The sequence below is a fragment of the Pinus tabuliformis genome, chromosome 1_1, assembly GCF_031772625.1.
Source record: "Pinus tabuliformis cultivar Carrire ecotype Pingquan chromosome 1_1, CPIR1, whole genome shotgun sequence".
NCBI classification, from domain to species: Eukaryota; Viridiplantae; Streptophyta; class Pinopsida; order Pinales; family Pinaceae; genus Pinus; species Pinus tabuliformis.
The window spans coordinates 18416944-18429666 of record NC_142297.1 but is presented as its reverse complement, the minus strand read 5'-3'; the positions used below and the strand labels follow the sequence as shown (position 1 = coordinate 18429666).

Here is a 12723-nt window from a genome sequence, read left to right as displayed (position 1 = left end):
GATCCTTGCCATCAAACTTCCTCATATCACCTTTTCTTGATTTTAGGAGCTGGATCTTGAAAGGACTGTAACTCTGTACTTTCAGATCTCCAAGTTCTGAAATTGCATCTCGATGTAGCCCTTTGAGTCATATTTCTAACCCTTCAAGTCTGATCAAGATTGGATTATGAAATGAAGAGTTATGTCAAATCTCCCACGACAACCTGATTATAGACTAGTTTAGTAGAGAGAACTTGTACGAAGTGCCACTTGTCACTATTTCAACCTTAGGACATGAAACCGATGCACATAAAACTGCAGTCTGTTCTATTTCTGTAACTTCTTACGAAATTTCAATATGATGCTCGCAGAGACAGTTATGACGATTTTCCCAAGGTCACCTACTTGGAATGTAATTAAGGAGTTTATAAAAAACCTAATTTCCTCAGATCATATCTCTGAAAATATAACGAGACAAGATCAGAAATTCGGACCTGAGGTTCAAAACGATTTCTTCTCAAATGGCTTTTGTTTTTTTCTTCTGCAACTTTGTAGTGAAAAAATTCCACAATGACCTGTTTGAGGTGGAATTCTGGAGATTGCAAAAAGCGTAATTTCCTCAGATCATATCTCCAAAAATATAGCAAGGCAAGACCAGAAATTTAGACCCAAGGTGCAGAATGATTTCTTCTCAAATGGGTTTTTTGTTTTAGCTTCTGAAACTTTGTAGCGAAAGCATTATAGCAAAAATTCCTCGATGACCTGTTTGGAGCAGTGAAACCCTAGAATCCAAAGCTCTGATACCGAATGTTATGAAACCAACTCACAAAAATATAGAAAATATAGATAAACGCCTTCAAAATAAGCCTCTTCGAGGGGGAAACCTCCTTTACATTACACAAATGAATAATTCTTGGATGATACAAATGACAAGACCTCCTTTTTATATATAACAGTCTAAGGGGTCATAATATAATCAGAGCCGACATAACAATAAAATGTAAGGGCACAATAATAACAATAGTGGGATTCCATGGGGCACAATAATAACAATATGGGGACTACATGGGCACAACAATATAATAAGGGGGTTTTACTAATAACAATAAGGGGTTACACTAGTAGTATAGGGACCTAACAAAAAATGTTAAGAAACTAGCTTAGAAAAAGATAGAAAAGATAGATCAATGACTTCAGAATCAGCCTCTTCGAGGGGGAAACCTCCTTTACATTACACAAATGAACAATTCTTAGACGATACAAATGAAAAATCCTCCTTTCTATATATAAGAGTCTAAGGGGTCACAATATAATCAAAGTCGACATAATAATAATAATATATGGTCACAACAATAACAATAGTGGGCTTCTATGGGGGCACAATAATAACAATATGGGAACAATAGGGGCACAACAGTAACATAAAGGCTACAATGACAATAGTAATGGGGGAATTACTAGTATTATAGGGACCTAACATGCCCCTCTCCTTCAAAACAATGTTTTCCTCAACGCTTGAGTATTTTTAGATTCTTCGGTATAAAATTATCATCCTCTCATGTGGAATCTTCAGCAAGTAAGTTCTTCCATTTGACGAGATACTCTTAAATTGATCAATTTAGTAGTTATCGAGTTCTTGTTTCTATGACTGCTTCAGGTTCCAATATGATTTTTCCTTCCTTGTCAAGTTCTGGAAATATTGTTTGAACTGGGACCTTGTCACCAATAACCTTCTTTAAGCATGAAACACAGAAAACTAGGTGCACTCAAGAAGCTATAGGAAGCTCCAATTTGTATGTCATAGTACTAGTCTTTTGCAACACCTTGTACAGACCATAATACTTTGGTGATAATTTATTATCCTTCTTAGCTTACTTGAGGGACATTTATTTATATGGTTTTAATCGTAGAAATACCCAATCACCTACATCAAAACGTATTTCGCTGCGATGTTGATATGCCTATTATTTCATTATATTTTGTGCCAAATTTAGGTTATCCTTTAAGAGTTGGAGAACTTGTTGTTGATGCTCAATGCGATCTTCCACTACTTGAATGTTAGAATTTTCTCTTAAATATGATGTGATGGACGGTGGGTGATATCCATAAAGTGCCATAAATGGGGTCATTTTTGCTACACTATGGAAGGAAGTGTTATACCACCATTCAACTAGAGGCAACCATTTGACCCATTGTGTTCGTTTATTAGATACAAAGCAACAAAGATATCCTTCCAAATATTGGTTTACTATCTCAGTTTTCCCATCAGATTGAGCATGATAAGATGAGCTATTAGCTAACTGAGTACCAAGACAAGAAATAATTTTTTCAAAAAAATTCCAGTGAAAAGGGATCTCTGACACTTACAATAATATTTGGGTTTCAATGTATCTTTTGAATTGTTTCCATAAATGCAATTGAAACTGTACTGGCTTTAAATGGATGAGATAATTCACAAAAGTTTGCATACTTGGTAAATCTGTCAACTACCACCATGATGACACTCTTTCCTTCAAACTTGGGTAAACCTGTGATAAAATCCATTGAAACCTCCTCACAACGTTGACTTGGAATGGATAAAGGTTCTAATAGACCCGGGGTCTTAATTGTTTAAACTTTATTTTTTTGGAAAACCAAACATTCTGTCAGAAACTTTCGAATATCAGATTTAAGGCCATCCCAAAAAATTTCCTTCTAACCCTGTGGTAAGTCTTTAAAAATCCCATGTGCCCTCCTAAGGGAGAGGTGTGCAATTCCATAAGAATCTTTTGTTTGAGTTTGAAATTCTAACATAGGTGTAAGTGATCTTTGTACCATAACGAATCATTTTTCCAGCTAAATGTATCAGATGTACTCGGATCTTGTTGTAACTTTTGAATGAGTGCCCACACTTCTTCATCATTTTTCCATTCATCCCTTGCTTCTTTTATCCAATCTAGTTGGATAATAGAAATGGCACAGAGAAATGCTTCCACATCCTCATCCTTTCTTGAGAGTGCATCTGCCACAACATTTTTCTTCCCTTTTTTGTAGATAATTTCAAAGTCATAACCCAACATCTTTATGACCAATTTTTTCTACTCTTCTGAAGATAATATTTGTTCTAAAAAGTATTTAAGACTCTCATGATCCGTTTCTACCTTGAAGTGTCTTCCCATTAGGTAGGGTCGCCATTTCTTAAGTGCATGTAGTATTTCCAACATTTCCTTCCCATAAATAGCTTTGTGTAAATACTTTCCTTTGATTGGACGACTTTCGAAAGCAATGTGTCTTTCTTATTTCATTAAAACAACACCAATTCCATTTCATGAGGCATCACATTCCACAAGAAAGGTTTTTGTGAATTTTGGTGTAGCTAAGACCGATGCTTGGCACATTGTCTCTTTAAGATGTTCAAAGGCCTTCGTTGCTTCTGGAGTCCATAAAAATGCATATTTCTTCAATAATGTTGTTAGAGCTGCTGCTATTATACCATAATTCTTAAAAAAATTGTGATAATACCCTATCAACTTGAGAAATTCTCACATATGTTGTATGTATGTGGGGATTTTCCATTCCTTAATGGCTTTAATTTTGCTAGGATCTACCTTAAGACCTTCATGAGATACAATATGACCCAGATATTCCACCTCTTGTAATCCAAAGAAACATTTGGAGATTTTTTCACATAATTGTTTCTCCTCCAATAGTTTGAGCACCCTGTCAACAAGTTGAACATGATCCTTCCAAGACTTGCTATAGATTATTATATCATCAAAAAATACTAACACAAAATTTCTAAGGAAGGGTTTGAAAATGTAATTCATCAAACCTTGAAATGTAGAAGGTGCATTGGTAAGGCCAAAAGGCATGAACAAAAATTCATAATGGCCCTCATGAGTTCTAAATGTTGCTTTCAGGATGTCTTCAGTTTTCATTATGATTTGATGATATCTTGAATGAAGATCCAACTTGCTAAAGTAAATTGATCCACACAATTCATCCAATAGTTCATCAATGATAGGAATGGGACATTTATCTTTAATAGTGAGCTGTTTGAGCTCCCTATAATCCGGACACATGCACCATGATCCATCCTTATTGTGAACCAATAACACTGGAGCAGAGAAATAACTTTGACTAGGTTGAATTATACCAGCCTCTAGCATTTCTGCAACCATATGTTCAATTTTACTCTTTTGGGCATAGGTATATTTATAAGGGCTAATGTTTGGAGGAACACTTCCTGGAATCAAATGAATTGCATGATCATGATCATGAATAGGTGGGAGACCTTTGGGAGTCTCAAATACCTTGGAATGATTGTCCAAGGCTTTTTGAAGATCTGGAGAAATATATGATTTCGATGTGGGAACCTCTAGCAAACATAATTGTGCAATTACACCTCATTGTTATTTCTTTAGAAGCTTTGTCATTTCATTAGAGTTGATTATGTTTCTTGGTTTCCCTGTGATACCTCTTAATTCAACTTCCTTTCCTTTCGAATAAAATTTCATGAAATGTTCTTGAAAATTAAAAGCTATTGTGCCCAAGGATTGTAGCCATTGGACTCCTAGTAAAATATTAGCACCACCCATTGGAATGGAAAGAATTGGGATATTCAATACGTATTCTCCCATATATAGCTTAATATTATGGCACTTTCCAAAGAAATTTATGGTTCCTCCACTTTCAACCATCACTTGACACTTTGGTGCTAGATATAGGAAGCAATTCAATTCCTTGGTTATCTTACAATGAATAAAATTGTGAGTATTGCCTCAATCAATCAACACTATTACCTTTTTCATCTTGATATGTCCTTCTATCTTGACAGTTTGAGGAGTGGTAATTCAAACCAATGCATTACAAGACATGGTTGGGTTCATTTCTTCTTTCTCTAGGGTTTGTTCCTAGTATATATCCTCTTCTTTCGACGTTTCTTGTTCCTTTTCTTCCTCCTCTTCACAATCTATGTAAAATAATTTCTTCTCAACACACTTATGGCATTTAGTGTATTCGCTATCACAACTATAAAAAAACCCTTTTTCTCTTTTTTCTTCTAATTGTTGGGGTGTCAACCTTGTAGGTTGTAGAAGGCTAGGGGAAACAACACTTCCATCCTTATAGTTGTTAGGGGTAGGCTTCCTTGTTTCCATAATTCTGTTTTCCACTTTTCTTGCCAACCTGAATGCCTTCTCCAATGAGTCAGGTTCCCAAAGGAGAACCTCATCTTGGGTGTTATCATTTAAAGTCCCTATGAAGACATCAATCCTATGCTCCTCTGAAACATATTTTACCCTTATATTCAATTTTTGTAAGTCCTCAATGTGCTCCATCATTGAACCCTTTTGTTTGAGGTTTATCAATTAGCTAAAAAAGTGTTTCTTTTTGTATCCTCATCATGTGCTATCATTTATTCTGTAAAAATTTCCCAAGTGACAATTTGTTTACAAGATAAAATCCATCGATACCATACAAATTGATTTGGCTCCAAATATAAAGTTGCAATGCATACCTTTTATGTGTTTTGCACATTATGGAGATAAAAATATTGCTCCATCTGTAGTATCCCTATTAATGGATCGTTGCAATCAAACTTCCTCATATCGATATTTGGAACATGGTGGGTCTTCAATCCAATGTTAGAGTTTATGAAATCATGATTAAAATTTCTTTTGTTATCATCATGAGTTTCCTTTACTACCCTTTCACCATTAGCAAGCATTTCTTGTAGAAACTTAGTCAAATATATCTGCAAATCTTCCATTTCACCTTTCAGGTTTTCTTCTATCCCATCCATCTTAGCATCCATGCCATTCATCATAGCTTCCACGCCATCAATCTTAGCTTCCACACCATACATATTAACTTCCCACCATTCATATTAGCTTCCACGCCATTTATCTTAGATTCCATGCCTTTCGTTAAACCATCAATATTATCTTTTGTTACCTTTTGTAAGAGTGAAATTTGTTGTACTTGGTCTCACAATTTCGATATATCATGTTGCATTTCTTCCTCTTCTTCATGGGTCAAGCTAGGGATTTCAGGTTTCTTACTAGGTGTTTCTGTTTTCTTTCTTCAGGGCATGAATTAATGATAATTATGCTTCACTATGCCCTTTGAATTTCAAACTAATTTTTCAACCCAAACTTATGAAAAAATTTAAAAAGACTACACGCCTTTTTTCACTTTGCAGAAGCTCAATATTGAATGTGTTGTATCTCTGGAATTGCAGATCCCCAAGGTCTGAAATTTCTTCTTACAGTAGCCCTCTAAGTCCTCTTTCCAATGCCACCTGTCTCATCAAAATTGGATTCTCTAAGAAAGAATTATGCCCAATCTCCCAAAATCACCAGACTATATAATTGTTCAGTAGATAAAACTTGTATGATGTCCCACATGTCACTGTTTCAACCCTCAGATTTAAACAAGACATACATAAAACTATAGTCCGTCCTCTTTCTGCAACTTCTTACAAAATTTCAATCTGATTCTCAGAGATGAAGTTATGAAGATTTTCCCAAGGTCACCTATTTTGAATGTAATTAGGGAGTCTACCCGAACCATAACTTCCTCAGATCATATATCCGCAAATATAGTGCGAAAAGATCTAAAATCGAGACCCAAGGTTCAAATCACTTTCGGCTCAATTGGGTTTTTTCTTTAGGTTCTAAAACATCGTAGAGAAAAAATTATAGCGAAAATTCCACGATGACCTATTTGGAGCAGTGAAACCCTAGAATCCAAACCTCTAATACCAAATGTCAGCTCACAAAAAGATAGAAAATATAGATCAACGACTTTAGGATTAGCCTCTTCGAGGGGGAAACCTCCTTTACATTACACAAATGAACAATTCTTGGATGATACAAATGAAGAAACCTCCTTTCTATATATATGAGTCTAAGGGGTCACAATATAATCAAAGTCGACATAACAATAATAATATAAGGGCACAAAAATAACAATTGTGGGCTTTTATGGGGCACAAGAATAACAATATGGGGATAAGAGGGGCACAATAATAAAGTAAGGGCTACAATGAAAATAGTAATAGCAGAATCACTATTATTATAGGGACCTAACAAAAAAGAATATTCTAACAGTGCAAAAACATCAAAATGCAAAAAATGATCCATGTCAAATGCTTTCGAGGATCAATCCCGGCAACCACCAAAGAAGTTGAAGATCAAGAAGTGCTTGGCACATTACGTGGCTCATGCCAACATATCTATCTCCGAGAGAATAGGGCGAGTGTTTCAGCACCACCTGTACATGATAGACAAGAAGCCTGTGGTGGGTGACAACCCCGACTGCCTCTTAGCTTGTGAGTTCTTCATCCTGAGCACCACAGGGAATGTGTACTCTGTGCGACTTGCATCTTGAAACTTCCAGAGCTATGAGCTATGGAGGACATTGTTTCAAAGACATGACATATGTTTAGTTAATTGAAACACATATGTTCAGCTAATTGAAATAGCTGAAAATTGAAACACATAAGAAGGCATATGTTCAGCTAATTGAAACATAGATGGTTAAGGCGATTTGATTTTAAATTCAAATGATTTTAATCTACAAATACGTGTCTTTTGTGGTGTTTAAGATATGGGTAATTGTTAACATTCCAAAATCTCATGAATTTTAGTTGTGAGGCCTATATAGTCCTATCACTCGAAAGTATTAGATAGCTAGTTAAATGTCATATGTGTATGTTGTTGTTATTATATAGTATAGAGGAATGGGTCATATTCTTAATATTTCTGAAGCATTGGGAGATCTGATTGGAGAAGGCACACCTGTATGGCCTCATGAAATCCATGGCCACTATGCAGATGCAGGGGATGTTGCTTGCCTTCTTTCTGGTGCTCTGAACATTCCAATGGTTTTGACAGGCCATTCTCTAGGTTGAAATAAACTAGAACAATTATTGAAACAAGGATTGCATTCCAAGGAAGATATCAATGCAACGTACAAGATCATGCATAGGATTGAAACTGAAGAATTGTGCCTTGATTTCACTGAGCTTGTGGTCACAAGTACAAGGCAAGAAATTGAAGAACAATGGGGCTTGTATGATGGTTTTGATTTGGAACTGAATAGAAAGCTCAGACATCGAGCAAAGTGTGTTGTCCATTTACCTCGGGCTTTACCCATCTGCTTATTTAACTTTGTAGGAACTTGGAAGTGTATTTCATTCTTTGATGTGGAAATCCTATTCTGCATTGATAATTATTCCATGACTTCTTAGGTCAAAGGAGTACATGACATTTAAGTGGTGGAGTTTTTTTGACATATATATTCTTTGTTGTAGGTTATACCTCCTGGAATGGACTTCAACAATGTTGTAGTGCATGACGAGAATTCAGAAAATGATTTAGATAATGATTCTGTTCAATTTCCTGAGTCTCCTTTATGGGGTGAAGTAAGCAGCAGGGCAAGGTTTAATTCCTTTCCACCATTTAAGATTTCACATACTTGAAAAATTATAGTCCTCATGCCACATACGAGGGGCATAATAATAGTTTTTATTTTTAGATCCCATGGTTTTTGAACAATCCTTCGAAGCCCATTATTTTGGCTCTTTCTCGACCTGATCCCAAGAAGAACATGACCACTTTAGTCAAGGATTTTGGTGAATGTATCAAATTGAGGAAGCTGGAAAACTTGGTATGTCTTTTCTTGGTTCCTAAAATTTTCTTTTTCTTTAGAGGTATGTTTCACCCTTGTTTGATAAGTTGATAACTGATATTTTAGTTATCCATTTCAAAATTGTAGATGTTAATCGAGATGATATTGATCAAATGCCTGCAGCAAGTTCCAATGTGTTGACCATTGTCCTGAAGCTTATTGACAAATATGATCTATATGGAGAAGTGGCATATCCTAAACATCACAAACAATCAGAAGTTGTTGATATATATAGGATTGCAGAAAAGAATAAGGTTTTAAAAAACTTCATGTCAAACTATAAAAGAAACTATCCATTATTGCACTTCTAATTGACAGAAAATTTGAACTACAATTGGTGTAGGTGAAACAAAAAGAAGAAAAAAACTTGTCGATGTAATTTTGAAATGATGATGTTCATGTGTGTAGGGTGTTTTTATCAATCGACCCTTGTGGAACCCTTTGGTTTGACTCTCATTGAGGTAGCTTGACCAACCTTTGTTTTTAATTATGATCGTCAAGATGAAACATTTTCAAGGTTGCAACGTTATTTAGAAGAAAATATATGAATCATAGAAGTAGTCTTTCACATATCACATGCTTAAATGAAAAAGAAATGATATTATTTTAAATCCAGAAGATACATATGTATCAAGTTTTAATATTATGACCATTTTGTTTAGTTCTGGAGTATTTTGAGTAGAATCATTCAATTTATATATTAGCTCTCAAGGTACTCGAGAACTAACCAATTTTAAATTTAAAGTATAGAAATTACATAGTTTACATGCATAGGTGCCACCACTAACCAAAACTTGCTATTATAATGTAAATTTCCATTATAAGTAACAGTAATGGGAGAGTAAATAAACCAATGATCTAAAACTAAATTTGATTTTGTAGTAGGATACAAGTCCTGTATGGTGTATAGGCTGGCAGAAGAGTGGACAACAAGCAACGGATAGCTCAAAAATGACAATATTGGGAGGTTAATTGGCATGCCCCTTTCTCCCCTTCCTCTAATTTGTTTCCTCATCCCACTAGAAGGATTCCATGTTGAATTTCTATTTTATGCCAATGCTCTTTATTTCATAGATCTTGGTTGTGTCATTGCTGGTGGATGCAATGTTATAACTTATAAGCTAACCCATCTTTATTTTTCTTTGTTTTTTGAACATGTGTTGTAATTGACAACCTTCTTTGATTCTCTAAATTGACTCATTGGTTGTTTTTAGATAATCCTTATTGTTATCCAATCATCTACTTTGAGATATATGTGATAATTTAGTATGGTTAAATTTATCTAATGTGCAAGAATTTTTAGCAGATTGATAACTTCTTTGCATGCTTTCTTGAAACGGATATGTAATGACCTTTTCCCAATTTTGTCTATTCATTGCGAGTTCACTTAATATGAACTTCATAGTCTCTCTTGTAGAATCATAGTTAGGATGTCACATCAAACAATTGAATGTTTTAATTTGATAAACTGCAATTAAATAGTCAACATATGTTTGTCTAGTAAAAAGTCTAAAACTATGTTTCTTTTTTGGTTATTATTTTATTTTTAATCTTTTTATTTTTGGTAGAAAATAATTTATATTACTGTAACGTTTATAGCTAATAATATTTACATTACACACAGGTTCTGAGGCTTTGGAGGGTCACCTCATTCTTAAATTTCGACATCCTTATTTACGAAGGTTTGAATTTGAAGCCCATAATATCTGGAGTACTTATGATATGCCAAATATTTGAATGTTCATAACAAAATGTTGTTGTTGTAGGGCTACAGCTTTGAAAACCATTCCTGAGCTCTGGACTGATTTAACATTAAGCCCAAATGCAAATAAATCATTTGGCTTGTAGTGTTGAATTTTAGGCTGAAATAAGTGACTCTAACTTTGACGCGGTTGGTCTCCAAAATTAAGATAAGTCTATTTATATATCTCCATCTGTTTGTATATGTGTGTGTCTGTGTGTATTCTTTGTCATGCATTTTTTGGGCATTTCTAGGAAATCCCACCAAGCACTTCCATCTCTCTCTCTCTCTCTCTCTCTCTCTCTCTCTACACACACACACACACACACACATATAGATATTATTCATCATGCATTTCTTGGGAAAACCCACCCAACACTTCCCCTCATTCCAGGGATGGTACCTAGGGTAAACCATATTATGTAGAAGCTTGAAACTTTGGTCAACAATACATGTCAACTATGGGAATTGAACCTAGGTAGGGAGTATAACACTCCTCTCAACTTCCTGGGCTAGGCCGAATTGAAAATACACACGCTCACACACTTTGTTTGTAGTCTTCCCTTTACATTTCTGACACCACTTTTGCCATGGCTAACCAAACACCAAAGAATAATTTGGAATTAAGCACTCATGGGGTTAGAAGGAAAATAATTTGGTTATGCTTCAAGTGGTGGATTGGGACCTTGCCATTAAGGATAATCCAATTGTGGTTGCGGGCACTATGGAATCCCCAAGAATAAGCTCCAACTCGATATTTATAGAAGAACCAGGAGCAGACTTGAAAGGAGAGCTTGAGATGCATGAGATATCCAACCAAGCTAGCCTAGCTAGAACACCTCCTATTTAACTTTGTTGGATTCAGTTGCTTTCTAATTTTACATGTTAGTATTGTTGTTTCTATAGTATAGGGATGGTTTCAAAAGGTCTTAAGTTATAGTAGATACACTTTGACTTTCCCAGGGAGCATAGTGTTCAGCTTTAAAAACTGTCTGAGGCCTAGTTTTTTCTTTGACAGGCCCTTGATAGCCATGAATGTAACCATTTTTCTAATATATTAATACAGGGGTATACTAGATTACAAAAGAAACCCCATAAAACTGGAACCCTACTCTCAGCTCTATTATATACATTTGTGAGATTTGGGTTTAGAAATAAGCTCTAGCAGACACTTGATCCATTAATAGTGCAACCCAAAGTGAGACATTTTTTGTGCAGTAATGATAAGAATTCTTGCCACACAAGGCTTCATCAAAACACTTCAGAACTTGAACGTTTAGTCTTGAAGCATGTAGAGATCATAGATTATATATTTTTGTTAATGATATGAGGATGATAGAGTTTATTTTTATGTGATAGATTTGTTCTTACTCCATAGCTTAGGTTCTTCAAGGAAACTAATTCTCAGGAGAATAAAGCGTTTATTTGTGATTAAGTGGATGCCCTGATTAGTAGAAAAGTTATCATCATCTAAGAGATTATGAATGTAGTTCGTTCTGCTGGAAACTTTTCATATCCTGGATTCATTTTATCTACTGCATTAACAGTTCTAGAAACAATTCCTATGCTTTAGTATATTGGAATCAAAGTGTCTGTATTTGATGCTCTAATTTGCAGCAGTGGGAGCCAACTTTTATATACAGCTAGTGACAATCCAAATTCACCCATATATCTAGATCCAGACTATGATTCTCATATTGATTATCGCTAGGGTGCAAAAGGTCTCAGAAAAAGCATGAAAAAATTGAGAGGTCGAGAGAAATCTCGGTTCCTAGTGGAAGATGTTGAAGCATCTAACTTCCATTGCTTGGCATATCAAGTCAAGAACATATCCACTGTAAGTGTCAATTCTAGATATCATTTTCAGCGACTAGTATATGTTCTATGAGTGGGATTTAGCGTCATGAAAATCCAAAAAAACATTGGTTTTTGATTTAAGCACTTATTTATTGGTTCCAATTGCATGACATTAAGATCCCATTGCAAATAATTAGAATGGAGTACAAGAACCAGCTTTATTTATGCTAGTTATTAGGGAGCCATGACAACTCTTAGTAGGATAAAAACAGGGTTCAGGACTATCATTGAATGTTAGCTAGTCTTGTTAGCTTTTTAACATTTTACTTGGGTATTGTTTTTCTAGGCTCCCAAAGAAGATGAGTTTATGAAATGTATCCATAAAAACTGCAGCATATAATGTTCAAAAATATGAGATAGATCTGAACTTTTTTTTCACATTTTAAATGGGGAGATGTGCATCTCATTATTTTACATGTTTTGTATTTTCTTTTAATTTTAATGAGGTCATGGAGGCATTATAAAAATTGAAT

At 35.0% G+C, this 12723-nt stretch overlaps 2 pseudogenes; both read left to right on the top strand.

Moving 5' to 3' along the window:
• The first annotated feature begins 7702 nt into the window (after nt 1-7702).
• On the top strand, nt 7703-9122 carry LOC149211393 (putative sucrose-phosphate synthase 2; annotated as a pseudogene).
• Nucleotides 9123-9485: 363 nt separating this feature from the next.
• LOC149211392 (putative sucrose-phosphate synthase 2) lies at nt 9486-12281 on the top strand (annotated as a pseudogene).
• The last annotated feature ends 442 nt before the right edge of the window (nt 12282-12723 follow it).